Raw genomic sequence first — 14,460 nt, 5'->3', positions numbered from 1 at the left:
CAGAATCCCACCATCTAGACCTAAGTTTTTGTTTGGCAAGTCTTTGAACAAGTTTATCTCACAATTGGGAAGTGGAGTTTGCAGTGAGACCTCTTTCAATTGCCTACACCTGTCACCAACCTGGAGTTCCAGCAGTGGTGGGACCAGGCTCCAGAGGTCAATGCTGTGCTAGAGCTGGGTGTCCACTGTTCCCATGCACCCTCCCAAATGCCACAGTCCCCACCACTCCCTATTGCTTCCCCAAAACCGAAGGGGTGTGTCAGTCCCACTTACTACCGCTCTCTCACCACTTTTATTATTGCTGTCATTGGGCATATGAAAGTGACAGGCCTCTGGAGCAGCCACGTATCTCACAAAAGTGAGACACTCAAGAGAGCTAGTCCCGAGAATGGTCACTTGTCCTTGCTTGCAGCATCAGAGGTCCTCTCATCACCTGTCACTCTTGCAGGCACTGAGGCTGAAACTGGCCTTAGCGATGTGAAAAGCCCCGCCCAGGAGAAGGTCTGCCAGGGATGGTGGGTGGTGTGCAGGACCCTCAGGACAGATTCTGATGGCTGCCAGGTAGCCATGCACGCCAGAGCTGGCGTGAGAAACTGACCAAGCCAAGCAGTCCACCTTCAGCCTTCCATCACGCAAGGCTGCTGCCCTACGTCACTCACTGGCTGTGATCCTGAGCGAGTCCTCTCTCCACCCTGGGCCTCGGGTGCCCCACGTGGCTCCTCATGGGGACACACACAGCATTGCTTCAAATTCACACAATGCACATTCCAAATGCCATGCACTCAGCTGGACTCCAGGACCAGTCACTGATGACTGCTCTCCTTAGTTCCCGCTTGCCACCCCACACCCCATGGAGTTGTACCCAATGGCCACCAGGGTCCCTGTCTCCTCTGACAGCAGCTGGAGGTCATGCCAATAAGTAGTTCCTTAACTGAACAAATGAATGAGGCAGGTCTCTGCCCATGTGAAGCTCTGGGAGAGAACACTTAGACACTCCACATTCGAGCTGGATATCGTTTAAATCTCCAGGCTGCCACCTAGCTGTGTCCCCTCAGGACAGTGTTTTCAGAGCTCAGAGTTTAACTGCAGACACCACAGCTTCACCCAGGGCTGCTGGAAATCAGGGTCCTGCCCGCCTTGTTGCTTGCAGCTCATCACCCCTGACTGGCACACATCAGGGGATACAGCACTTCAGGGACAGGAGCAGACTCGTGGCAGGGCAAGACCATCAGTCACCTGTCTGCCTCCTTCTCTGCCCTCCACTGGGCCTTTCCCTGCCTCAGCCAGGATGATCCTGCACTACAAATCAAGGGTCTCTTCCAAGCCACCTGTGACTCCCAGATTCCTGCTCATGCATGTTAAAAGCTGAACTCCTCACTGGGTCCAAAAAGCCCTGGAGAACCTGAACCCACAATCGTTCCATCCTCCTCTCCCATCGTTCCCTTCCACCTTGCTGACCATGTTCCAGCCACATCAGCCTCATTGCTGTATCTCCAATGAGTACCTCCTGCCCCAGGACCTTAGCACATATTGCTGACTCTTCCTGGCTTGCTCATACCGGAGTCTTCACATGGTGAGTTCCTCTACCTGCTTCAAGTCTCTGCTCTCAGAGGTCGTATTTAAAATTTTCCCTTGTCTTGTACTCTCTGCTCTTGCTTTACTTTTCTTCACTAAATTTCTTACTGTGGATAGCATTCTTTGCAGCCACTGGCATATGAGTTTCTCTGATACTCCCCCACCCCACGGTGCTAATGTCACTCCAGGAGGGTAAAGGCTTTGGAGGAAAAAAGTGAACTAAACACGGGGTCTTGCCTTGTGCTTCCATTGTAAGCATTCGATGCCTGCATTGTTATTCTTGAGTCCCACTCTTGGGCCCGCTTTCTCATTTAGAACTTCTAAGTTCTGCTCCTGCTCTGCAGAGGCTATAAGAGGGAGCAGGTAGTTTTGGACCACTTGTCAGAAGAAACTGAGGCTCAGGGATGTGACATGACTTTCTAGATCACACAGTGCCCCTTAACTCTCTGCCAAAATTGTGCCCTCTTCCCCCCAACACAGGGCTTTTGCCAAGCTGTTCCCCTTCCTGGGACCCCTTTACACTGCCCTATGAACTATTGGCCATAATTGGATCTTGAATGCTCCCCAAGGCCCATGTGTTGAAGGCTTGGTCTCTAGGCTATAAGGAGGTGGGACCTCATGGAAGGAAGTTAGGTCATTGGGAGTGTGCCCTTGAAGGGGATAGTGGGAGTCTCCCCGAACAACCTCCTGCTTCCTGACTTTGCTCCTGCATTCTTTCCCCACCATGTAGGGCTGCCTCACCACAGGCCCAAAGCAACAGAGTCATGGGCGGCAACCTCTGAAACCGTGAGCCAAAATAAACCTTTCCTCTCCTTAAGTGGCTTGTCAGATGGTTTTTCACAGTAATGAAAAGCTGACTACCACACTGATCTTCTTTCAGACTTCTTTTCAACATCACCTGCCTGCAGGTACCACCTCTCCCCTGAGTCTAGGGCACATTTGCTTTTTGGAAATTCTCAGCACTCCTGGAACTGTCCATCAGAATTTACAGTGTAAAAATGGGTGGATTAAAGGGCCTCTGCGGGATGCAAATGTAAGCCACCCTAGGAAGGCAGGTGCTCCCCAGATAAGATGGGGGAAGAAAAGAAAACCAATGCAGGTGCATTGATGAGCAGGGACTCAGTCCTGCGGGGGTGCTTTGGAGGCTGTGAATGGCACTCTGAGGGGCAGGAAGCTGGGACGTTCCTCCACAATCTCACAGGCCATTGGTTACAAATTGTTCCAGAGCATGAGCTTCCTGGCACTTCCAGTCTACCTTGTGTGGACATTGGAAAGCCTGCAGCCCAGAGAAGCAGATGTTGAAGGTAGGATGCCATCAACACATTTGAGAAGTGCCTCTGAATGGTCTAGAGTGGGACAAGAGATGTGTGTGGTGACCAAGCATCTCCTGCAGTTTCTTGTTGTAGCTGCAACTTGTAGATTTATAAACTGTCAATTCACAACACTCCACTTGGTACCCTGAGCCTCGAAAGTCCAGGAAGCCCAAGACCTGTGTTCTGTCCTCTGGATCAGAAACCATAGTTATGGAGTCCAGACTGAAACACCAGGACAGCCCAGTGAGGCAGGCACATTTCATAGATGAGATGTAGAAGCACAGAGAGGTGAAGTGATTTATCTATGGTCAAATAGCTAGTAATGAAGTACATGATAGTGCTGAAATTTAAACCCAGGGCCTGCACCCTAAGCTCACTCCTCTGCAAATCATAGCTGGTCACATGACAATTACCCTTCCTTCATGTGAGGACAGTCTCTACATCCATCCTGATCATCCCCATTTTATAGGTGGGAAAACTGAGGCCCAGGAGGGATGTGATCAGAGAGCACATGGGAGCCAGATCCTGAGGTGGAGACTCAGGCCAGCTGCCTGCCAGGGAGTCAGCCTCAGTCACTGCCCCTCACTAGCCCCCTGGAGGCCAGCCAGCAGAAACAAGTTCAGAAAATATGGATCACTGCCATTTATCGGGCAATGCTGTGGCCGTACTGTGTAGCCTCCATGCAGTCTGCCTGTGAGGTCTGACTACACCCACGTCACGACAGGGTGCCAGTGTTGCTCCCCCTAGCATGCAGCAGAGTCAGGATTCAAATCCAGGATAGTTGGCCTCCAGGACTGAATCCACCTCTACCCCAAAGCAGGAATTCCTTTTAGGACATGAGCTTGGTGGCCTCTGGTCTCTGGGGCTCCCCACCTTGCACACAAGTCAGTCCCCTGTGGGCAGCTCCAGCTGTGTCCTGTCTCTTCCCAGAGGAGTGTCCAGACATCAGACATGGGCCCTGCTCTGCTGAGCAGTGTCAGAGCCAGCACCTGGCTCAGTGTCAGGCCCAGCCTGTGTGGTTGGCATGACACCCCCAAAACAGGGAGCAGACATTCTTCCCAGTGTCTTTGAATCTACAGCAGCAGCAGCAGCCGGCCTGCTTTACAGGCTCCAGCTGGAAGCCACTACAAGGCTCATCCCCCACTCTAAAATGCACCCCATCATTTGTGAAGAGTAACTTGGGGGAATGTTGTCACTTCTCTGCTGACGTGACTCTCAGTGTTGATTCTGAAAGATGTTTTCACTCCCTAGAGTGACCCTCCCACACCCACCTCAGTCCTCCAGCTCCAGGGGTGCAGATGGGGAAATGGAGGCTTGGCTGCTGCCCACCCAGTCCCGTCATGGCTCAGTGGATTGAGTGACAGCTGATGGGCAGGGAGGGCTGGGCCTGGGTCCCGAGTTCTCTGGTACCAACTCAGGCTTGGTCAAGGCGAGGGGTGCAGGCATCTTTCTCTCCACTGGTTTCTTTCTGGGTGAGGAGGTTGCAGGGCCTCCCCAGAGCTGCCTCCAGTGGGTCTGAATTGGGGCCTCCGGATCCCTACTTCACATGCAGCATAAAAACTCCAAAAGCAGCAGCAGCATTGGCAGATTAGCTCCTCATGTGACAAAAAGATTTATTCATAAGATTCCTCTCCTCCCCCCACTCCTCTTTTTTTCTTCCTTCCTTGACTGAGAACATATTAACCAGAAATTAAGGCTGAGTGGGGACAGAGGTGGGTGTGATGGGGTCAGTGAGAGGAGGCTGTGGAGGGAGGTGTCCAGGCTGCCAGGGGTCATGGGGACAGGGAAGGGAAGGGTCTGGGGCTGTTGCGGAGGAGGGAGAGGGAGGCAAGAGGGAGGAGGGAAGCCAGGTGAGAAGTGGGGAGAGATGGAGGACAGAGCAGGTGGGAGCCAGGGAGAGGGAGAGAGGCCAGGAGAGGCAGGAGGAGAGAAGTTGGAAGGAAAAATACCTGAGTTTAAAAAAACAAACCACTAGGAGTGAGGAAGGAGGGCAGACAGAGTGAGAAGAGTGAGCAAGTGTGGGAAAGTCTGCCCCGTGCAGGCAGGTCCCAGGGATGGGCCACCTGGTTGCACACCCCACCCCAGGTGCTGTGCCCTGTGCAGCCAGCCAGTGGGTGGTGCAGAGTGGAGCTTCCACACACCCTGGCCAGACACAGGTCAGGGCTGCCCAGCTGGTCCTGCTTGGTGTCTCCCCTTTGTCATTCCATGCATCTACATACATTTATATAAACATCTATGAAGCATAAAGATTTATGTATAACCCTATGTCTCTCTCCTCTCTCTCTCTGAAATTGGAGAATATCATGTTAAGTGAGATAAGCCAATCTCAAAAATCCAAAAGAGGAATGATCTCACTGATAAGCGGATGATGACACTTAATGGGGGGTGGGAGTGGGACAAGAATGGAGGAAGGAGGGACTGTATAGAGGGAAAAGAGAGGTGGGAGGGGTGGGGAAAGGAAAAAATGGAATGAATCAAACATCATTACTCTATGTAAATATATGAATATGCAAATGGCATGCTGTTACTCCATGTACAAACAGAAACAACATGTATCCCATTTGTTTACAATAAAAACAAATTAAAAAAAATAAAGTAACAATGGGAGGTAGGTATTTGGGAAATATTCTAATAAAGTATCATAAGATAACCCCACAGTTCAGGATATCAGAACCTAATTTCCAGACACTGGGGCCTTGAGCCTGTCTCTCTTGCTAGGTCCACTCCATTCAACCTAACAGAGTGTTATCTTCACCTTCAATAAGTGTACTCCATTGGTTCCTTCATGTGTCTCACTCAGTTCTTTGTTTGGGACACCAAGTGAAGCCAGAATTGGGGACAGGAAGTGTAGAAATAGGGGATCGGGTCAAATTGAGGAAATGGAGGCCATGAAGCTACCTGCCTCTGGAAGTTGGAGACTGCCCCTGGGAGAATGGAATGTCAAGGATCTCCGGAGCCCATTGATTACCAAGTTTACCTGCCCTTATCAAGGACTGCAAGCATGGAGCTGCTAATTAATGCCCCCTGGGCCCTTACCTGCCTGAATCCCTTTGGCCCTCCGCCTGCCCCATCTGCTTCTCACTTTTTACATCTCACCTGCAAAACCAGGCCTAGTTACTAGGCAGGAAGGAGAGATAAGGGGGGAAAGAACTGGAGAACAAAAGAGACCTTAACCTATAAAAGATGTAGGGTGGCTCACTTCTTGGGACTTTAGAACATCAGTCATGACCCCCTTCTCTCTTCCAGGAGAGGTCTGTATTATTACTACTTTTAAATAAAACCTGCTTAATATGCTTGCCTTGGTGTGCTTCTCTAGTGTTCAAACTTCAGCATCAGAGGGAGCAGAACTCGTTGCCGGTAAACGGTGGTATGGCAAGGACCTAGATTTGACTGGACATGCCAATGGTAATGGCCTGACTGCTGCAAGAAAGATTGGAGCTAGAGAAAGCCTGCAAGGAAGGAGCTCTCTCTCCATGGAGAGAGGCCTCTGCTGTGCCGGCCGAGCTCTCAGGGTCTGTGCGAAGGTAGTGACTGGGGCGGAGATGCGGGGAGCTGGGAGATTTAGGGGTCAGAGGAAAGGCTCTGTCATGGGCATAGGAACGAAGGTTGAGTCGTGGGCCATCTTCCCTCTGGGACTGTGTCCATGAGTCCCTCTCCTTCTTAGGAGGGCACCATGCAAAGCTGTTTGACCCTATCTTAACTGGATCACATCTGCACAGGTTTTCCAAAGAAGATACTGGGGGCTAGGACTCCAGCAAATACTTGGGGGCACACAGTTTAACCCACTGCAACATCCAGGATGGTAGTTTGCCATGGCTGTCGGTGCTGGTATTTTCCCTGGATGCCCCTTCATCCTCTGGACTATGCCATGTCCCAGCATGCTGGTTTCATATTTCAAAAACCTTGTGAAGGGCCCGGAATTGATGGAAGCGTGCTGATTGCAAAGCTCACTGTGTTCTTTACCACTGAAGACATTTTCATTTACCTTTTCCCTAAGGAATTATGGGAAAAGATCATAATTATCTTAAACACAGTCTCCCAAGATGATAGCCATAGGGTTCTATTATGAATTTCGTGTGTGTGAGAAGGGTTTTGGAAGAAGGCTTCCTTTGGTCCAAGTCCCAGCCTTCTGGAAGAATCCACATATCTAAGTCTTGACAAATTTGTGACTGGTTCGTCCATTGAAGAATAAGCCATGGGCAAATGGGCTTCTGTAATGACACAGTCCCATGGCAAATATGGGGCCCTCAAGGCAGAAGGACTCTGAGTTGTGAAGTCCTGTGGTGAGCTCAAATTGTTGTGAATCCTTGTCTATTACTTTGTGTGCATGTGTCACCTTACCAAAAACAATCAGCCTGAAAAATTTCCCAATTCATTTTCCTAAATCCTTGGAAAACATTGGAGAAATTATTGTAATTTTCCTGTGTTATAAACATATGTGTTTAATATGTTTATATACTCAGAATATGGCTTTCAAGTTCAAGCATAGAATTACATGGCTTTCGTGACTTGGCCTGCCCCACTTACTGTGGTCTGTGTTGCTATCTGGGTGATACCAATGGGCTTTTGACTTTCCCACTACCAAGTGCACAGACTAGAGGGCAGCTTGCAGAGACACGTCTGCCTCCCATTCCCACTGACTGTGATGTGGCAGACTCCTCATCGTCCTGAGATCGCTACTGAAGGAGTTAAAATTTAAGTGCCCACAATTAAAGCACAGAATCTGTAGTCTAGCAAATGAACTTAGGAAAAGAAACAAAGAGGGACAGGCTTGAGGCCTGAACATACCTTAACAAGCCTAAAATAAGACTGCCAAAACATCAAAATCTAACTGGCCATGGAGGATAAACAATCTCCACAAGGCCGTGGACCATCTGGTGTCACCCACTTTCCCCCTTCTTCCCTTTTCTTTAAGGTTAACTTGACCGCCTGCTAACCAAAATAAACTGCCCTACCACATTGCTGGAATGTCAATTTGCACGTACTACTTGCTGATGTAATCAATGTAGTCATGTGCCCGCTTATGTTTGAATCAGCCAATTATGTGTACCCATGCCAAACTCCCTAACTTTTCCTATATAAACCCCTGACTTCTGAGCCTCGTGGTCAACTCCTCTATCTCCTGCGTGAGATACGTGTTGGCCCGGAGCTCCGTTATTAAAGTGCCTCGTGCTTTTGCATCAAGCCGGTCTCTCGTGCTTCCTAGAGCGCGCCATCCTGAGACTCGAGTAAGGGTCTTCCTTTTGGGGGGTCCTACACTACCAGGTGGCATTTGGGCTCCTTGGCCTTCCAAGCAAACCTCTGAGTCCTGTGAAATTCCAACATCTTGAACATCACCCCTATTTCAGCCCTAGAAACAGGCAGCTTAATCTCAGGTTCTTAAATGCCCCCGACCCTGTAACTAGACCCACAGAACTGCTCTGCTCATGGAGATTCCCCTGTCTCAGCCAGCTTGCCCTCATCCTTTGAGAGATGAACAGCTTGTTCCTATAGGAATGGATGTGTGCACTGGAAATTTTCCCTTTTCCCTCTGCCCCATGGTGCCCTTGCTCTGTGCCCAGGAGGCTGGACTTCAGGGGCTGCTTCAGGGTCTCTTGCCCTCTGGTTTTTTTCAAGCAGGAAATCAGCAGGAGCTGGGTTTCAGGTATTGTGTCTTCCACCAGGGGGTCCTCCTTGCCTCTTCTGGTATTCAGGTCTCCCTCCTTGCCCTCGACCCTGCAGCTTAGGGTGTCTTTGGTAAAGTCTCCTGGCTGTTGCCAGCCCTGTGGTGCATAACTAGACTATGCTGCTTTCTTTTAAGGTCATCCATACCTTTTGCAAGGAATCAAATATTAAAGTTCCCTTAGTTACCTCCACTTAATGTGCTGTCTTTTCTTACTGGGATACTTGTACTCTGTGTTGTCTTTGAATATGTTGCTGGAAGACACGAGCTGCTACTGTCATTTGTAAGGAATGTGGCAGGTTGATATTAAAGTAGCAGGCTGAGCAGGAAACTTCCCTTTCCATGTCAGGCGAGTTGCTTCAGCCTATCTTCATAGTAACATCACCCTCACTTGCCTTCGCCCCTCTCCTGAGCAAGAGCAAAACCAGCTATTGGTGCGATCCAGCTGGGAATGCTCATGTAGGGAGCATGATGCACACGTGTGTACATGCATGTGCACATGCGCACACACGTCTGAGCGTTATCTTACGTCCTTCCCGTACTTCCCCTCTGAATGGATTCTCTGGCCCTGGGTTGCCTTTCCTAGATGAATGATCATACTGTGCATTCAGTGGGATGGACAGCTGAGTGGCAGAAGGCCGGTGTGTGAGGCCCAGCCTCTGCCCCACCCAGAGTCTTCCTGGCTGGGGGCATACCTTTCCCACCACCCTGGTTCTGGTAGCTGCCATTACACCACAGTCACATCTGGCTTCCCTTTCTGCCTTTCCAGACAGGAGTGGGGAATATAAAGGAGTTTACAGAAGGCTATAACATAACCCTTTCATTGAACACGCCCTGGGGAATTCCTTAGCATGTATTTCTGGGTTTGGGTGGGTTTCTGTCCCAGACTTTGCCTGGATACACAAGATTCGCATTGAAGAAATTCATTAAAGGAAACCACCTGCTGCTACCAAGCCGTGGTGGGAATGATGGAGCAATGTTCCAGTTGATTGACAGGTAAGGAAGGGCCGATCATCAATTAAAATAAAAAGGAAGCACGTGAGGAGAAGAGAAAGAAGAAAAGGCCAGGAGACCTGGTTATGTGGGCAAACAAACCCTTCAGCGACTCTGTCTGCAGGCAGTCTAGAAGCATTGTCCTCAGGTGCATTCCACCCTCACATGGAAAAGAGCCACAGAGCACGGCCACGTGGAGATGGCCACTGACTCGGAGCAGAGACTTGTCTTCATTCCACACGAGCCATAAAATAGTCTTTGTTTCCCTTTGCTCTCAGATCAACTTACAGAGGGTTGGGGAGGGACTGAATAACTCAGTCACTTTGGCTGGAAGGTTTAGGGGTAAATTCTTTCTTCACAGTCAATTTCCTTTTTTCTAAAAAATCTGTTTCTACAAAAGATATTGTCCTGATTTATTCAATAAAAATGGGGTTTAACAATAATTTAAAACAGATTATAATTGTACAATCAAATCCATAATTACTCACTCAACATGAGTTTGGTAGAGTCACATAGTGACTAAATAACCCCTTTATGGTTTAAGTCGTTGTATGTGACACATGCATTTTTTAAAGTCCTCTTTGAGCAAATCGTGACCATACCTGGTACCCGACTTCCTTTGGGCCACCCAGGATAATGGGATTTAAAGCAAATAAACGATTCATGAAAGATGAATGAAGGGGCTGGGAAACACTCCAAGTAAACAACTAACACGGAGAGATCATTTTATATGTTCTGGAACATTATATTACAGAGAAGTGTTTTCCACCCCCCACCATGTGTGTGCACACACGCTTACACTCACACACGGGTCCCTCCTTCTATAAATACAATCTTGCACATGCCTACATGAGGGAGAACCAATGAGGTTGCTCCTGTTGATCCTGCAGCAGGGCCCAAGTCTGGTTCCTCCTGTATGCTGTTCTTCTGCAGTTCCACTTGAAACTGCAGCACTCTAAACCAGTTTGGGAACTTCTAGAAAGTTCTACTCAGTTTTTCTCTATATACATGTACGACAGTCTACAGGTAGGTAGATCTAACTGTAATAGGAGGAATGTTAACTACGACAACAAACTTCAATAAAATACTGGGCTGGAGTCCTAAAAGGATTTCCAGTGGCTTCTAATTCTGAATAAAAGAAATTACAAAAAGCACTTCCTTTAAAAAAAATTAAATGTGTTCTAATTACTTATACATGACAGGAGAATGCATGTTGGCACATTTTACACAAATGGAGCACAACTTCTCATTCCTCTGGTTGTACATGGTGCTGAGACACACCTGTAATGTATGCATACATGTATAGAGGGTAATAGTGTCTGTCTAATTCCACTGTCCTTCCCATCCCCACAGACCCTCTCCTCATTTCCCTCTATACAATCCAAAGTTTCTTCATTCTTCCTACCCACCCTCTGCCACTATGGATCAGAAACTGCTTATCAGAGAAAACATTTGGCCTTTGGTTTTGGGGGACTGGCTTATTTCACTTAGTATGATATTCTCTAGTTCTATTTGTTTACCTGCAAATGCCATAATTCCATTCTTCTTTAAGGCTGAGTAATATTCCGTTGTGTATGTGTACCACATTTTCTTTATCCATTCATCTGTTGAAGGGCACCTATGCTGGTCCCTAGCTATTGTGAATTGAGCTCCTATAAAGATTGATGTGGCTGTGTCACTGCAGGATGCTAATCTTAGGTCCTTTGGGTATAAACCAAGGAATGGGATAGCTGGGTCAAATGGTGGTTCCATTCCAAGTTTTCTGAGGAATCTCCACACTGCTTTCCAATGCAGTTGCACCAATCTGCAGTCCCACCAGCAATGTATGAGTGAACGTTTTCCCCCACATCCTCGCCAACGCTTATTGTTGCTTGTATTCTTGATAATTGCCATTCTGACTGGAGCGAGATGGAATCTTAGGGTGATTTTGATGTGCATTTCTCTAATTGCTAGAGATGATGAGAAACCACCTCCTGCCCAGCACTGGTTGCTGGGCCTCAGCCTCTTTCCAGCCCAGACACTCACCTGCTCCACCAGGCACTGCGCTATCACACTGTCCTGGCTAATCCTGTCCTCACTAGCCACAGTTCATTATCACACAACTGAAATGCAAATTGACATGTGCTGGCAGAGTAATAAAGGCACTAGATTTTGAAGATTTCAAAGAGTATAAATATTGCATTTATAATTTTTATTTTGATTATATCATCCCTTTATAATAATATATGACTAAAATAAATTTTACATGTTGCTTTCTTTCATTTTTAAATGTAACCACTAGAAAATTTAAATCCCATGTGTACCTTGCATCTATGACTACCCTTATATTAGATTTATATTATATAAATTATATTATATAAATAGTCTATTTCTATTAGACTGTGCAGCTCTACCCCACAGGTCACCAAGTCAAAAGGCCACAGAGACCAGCTGGCAACACAGATGGTCCCTCTGGGATGTCTCTGGGCACTGGTGGTACTGTGAAGGGCTAAGGCATGTGCCCATCTGAAGAGGCAGAATCCTGGGCACCACCCCATCATGTGAGGCAGGATTGTGGTCATGCTGTCTCTTGGACCTCCTAAGTTTTTACAGAGACTTTGGAAATCTGGATTGAAGTGCATGTGGGGAGTATATGTTCATATGTGCACATGAATTTCCCAAACTTCTGTTAGAAACTTCTCCACAATTTTAAAAACTAAGGTAGCACAACAACACTGTTGAGGCCAAACACAACTTGTCCCAGCCAACCCTAGCCCTAGGATGGCAGCATGTGGGACACCCCATCTCTGTCAGGGCCGGACTATTGTGGTTTCCTCCTCCCCAGCCATGAGATCTTCAGGCAGGCTGTCTTGTTTTTGTTTTGGTACCAAGGATTGAACCCAGCGGTGCTTTACCACTGAACCACATCCCCAACCCTTTCTAAAAAATATACTTTATTTAGAGAGTAGGTCTTGCTGAGTCGCTTAGGGCTTCACTAAGTTGCTGAGACTGACTTTGAACTTTGAATCCTCCTGCCTCAGCCTCCTGAGCCGCTGGGATTACAGGTGTGTGCCACCGCGCCTAACCAGATAGGCTGGCTTGTATCTTTGCATACTGGTACCCCAACTGTGACATCTATAGACACCAAATAAAAAACATAGATAAATGAATGAACTGGTTTTGGAATCTTCTTCCTTGGATGTTCTTAGACAGGAAATGTTTTCCTCTCTTTCCATGGGCTGATCCATGGTCCTGGCTTAAAGAGAGAATGAAGAACCAGCTGCTTCACCTCCCAAGACTCTTCTCATTTGAGCTCATGCTGTGGCAAAACACCCATGCCTTACAGATGAAAAGAATCACAAAGGTCCCCTTCGTGCTCGCACTGAGGGTTTAAAAACATACATTGACACTGAAATGCTAGAACATGATTTTAAAATGAGGCCTGAATTTTACCCAAGAGCCATGGATTCTGGAGGGACATCCATCCGTGCTCTTCCTTCTCAAGCTCCGCCTGCCCAGGGGAGAGGACGGCACACCTGGGGCTGGGGGAAGGGATGATCATTGTCACAGTCCAAGAGGCCAGGCTGGGGCGGGGTCAGAAGTGTGCCGGCCCTTCAGCCAGGGCTTCTTCAGGACGTCAGGTAGGGTTGGACACTCTGCTGAAAGCCAGCAGTCTGAGTCATGGGGTAGGAGCTAGAAGGGGTGGAATCATGAAACCAGACCCCACATAGTCTCCCACTCTTTAATGGACCCAACATTTCAGGAACACTGGAGGCTTATTTTCTCCAAGCAGTTTTAACCTTGCAAGTTAAACTGCCCTTTCTGAGGTCTGCTGGACCATCACTTCACAAACTGTCCCAAATCCAAGGTGGTCACCCATTGCAAAGAAGAGGATCAGACTTAGCAGTGAGGGCACACCCTGGCCACAGGGACTGGTAGGCAGTGGAAGGAAAGACAGGCAACAGGGACAGGAGGCCTCCTGAGACCCACAGGGGTGTCTCCACTTGCATGTGTGACTTTGGGACTCACTTTCTGTCCTGATGCACGTCCCCCAGAGGCTCTCGTTCATCAAGGAAGTGACCAGGCAAGCTCTGGACCATCGGAGTCATTGGAGTGCTTCTGAAGGGGCAGTGACAGAGGACTCGGCCTGACAGAGCGGGCACATGGTGCCGTCGTGACGTCCTGGGTGTACCGTCCTGTGTCTCCTCCTTCTGGCCCTGGTGATGCTGTCCACAGTTCTTTCTCTGCACTGTCCCTGGTCCCGGCGGCCCTGTGCCCTTCCCTCTGCCCTCTGGAGTCTGTGATGCGGGCTCCGTGCAGACTGCTCTCGTTGGTGTCACTCCCCGAGCATCTCCTGCAGTGGACCTCGGCTTCCCAGGGTCCAGGGACAGTCCAGCAGCTGCCCCAGTCACAAGGGGAGAAAGGGCATGAGCAATTCCAAGAACCTGACTGCACTCCCACCCCAGGACCCTGCGTCCCTGGACCACTCCCCCTGCTCCCGAGCCCTGTGACAGGGGTTGGCCTCTGTCTGCAGGTGACACAGGAGCAGATGCTGCTGTGGACCTTCCTTCTCCAGCCAGCATGGCCAAGAAGTGTCACTTTGCCCCAAGCTGAGCTTGGCATCTTGCCCACATGCAGAGTTCCCCAAGTACCTCATGTGCGTGACGCCAGTGCCCTGCCTATCTAGGGGCTCAGCCTGGATGCGCCTGTCTGCAGGTGTGCTGTGCCTCCTCTCTCCTGCCGTGTGATCGGGAGCAGCTCTGGGGTCACCTCTTGTTCTCTGCATCCTCTACGGAGCTTTCTGCTCTCTTCCTCTCCCCCTTGCCTCTCAGTGGTCCCCGGGCTTACCCTCCTTCCTGCAGGATTCCTCCTTCCCCTCCATCTTGGGCTATTAAATGAGAGGACTTTGCTGAGGCCCAGAACCCACGCTCTGCCCCT

The sequence above is a fragment of the Sciurus vulgaris genome, assembly GCF_902686455.1.
Source record: "Sciurus vulgaris genome assembly, contig: HiC_scaffold_138_arrow_ctg1, whole genome shotgun sequence".
Taxonomy (NCBI): domain Eukaryota; kingdom Metazoa; phylum Chordata; class Mammalia; order Rodentia; family Sciuridae; genus Sciurus; species Sciurus vulgaris.
Note: the sequence above shows the minus strand (reverse complement) of the source record.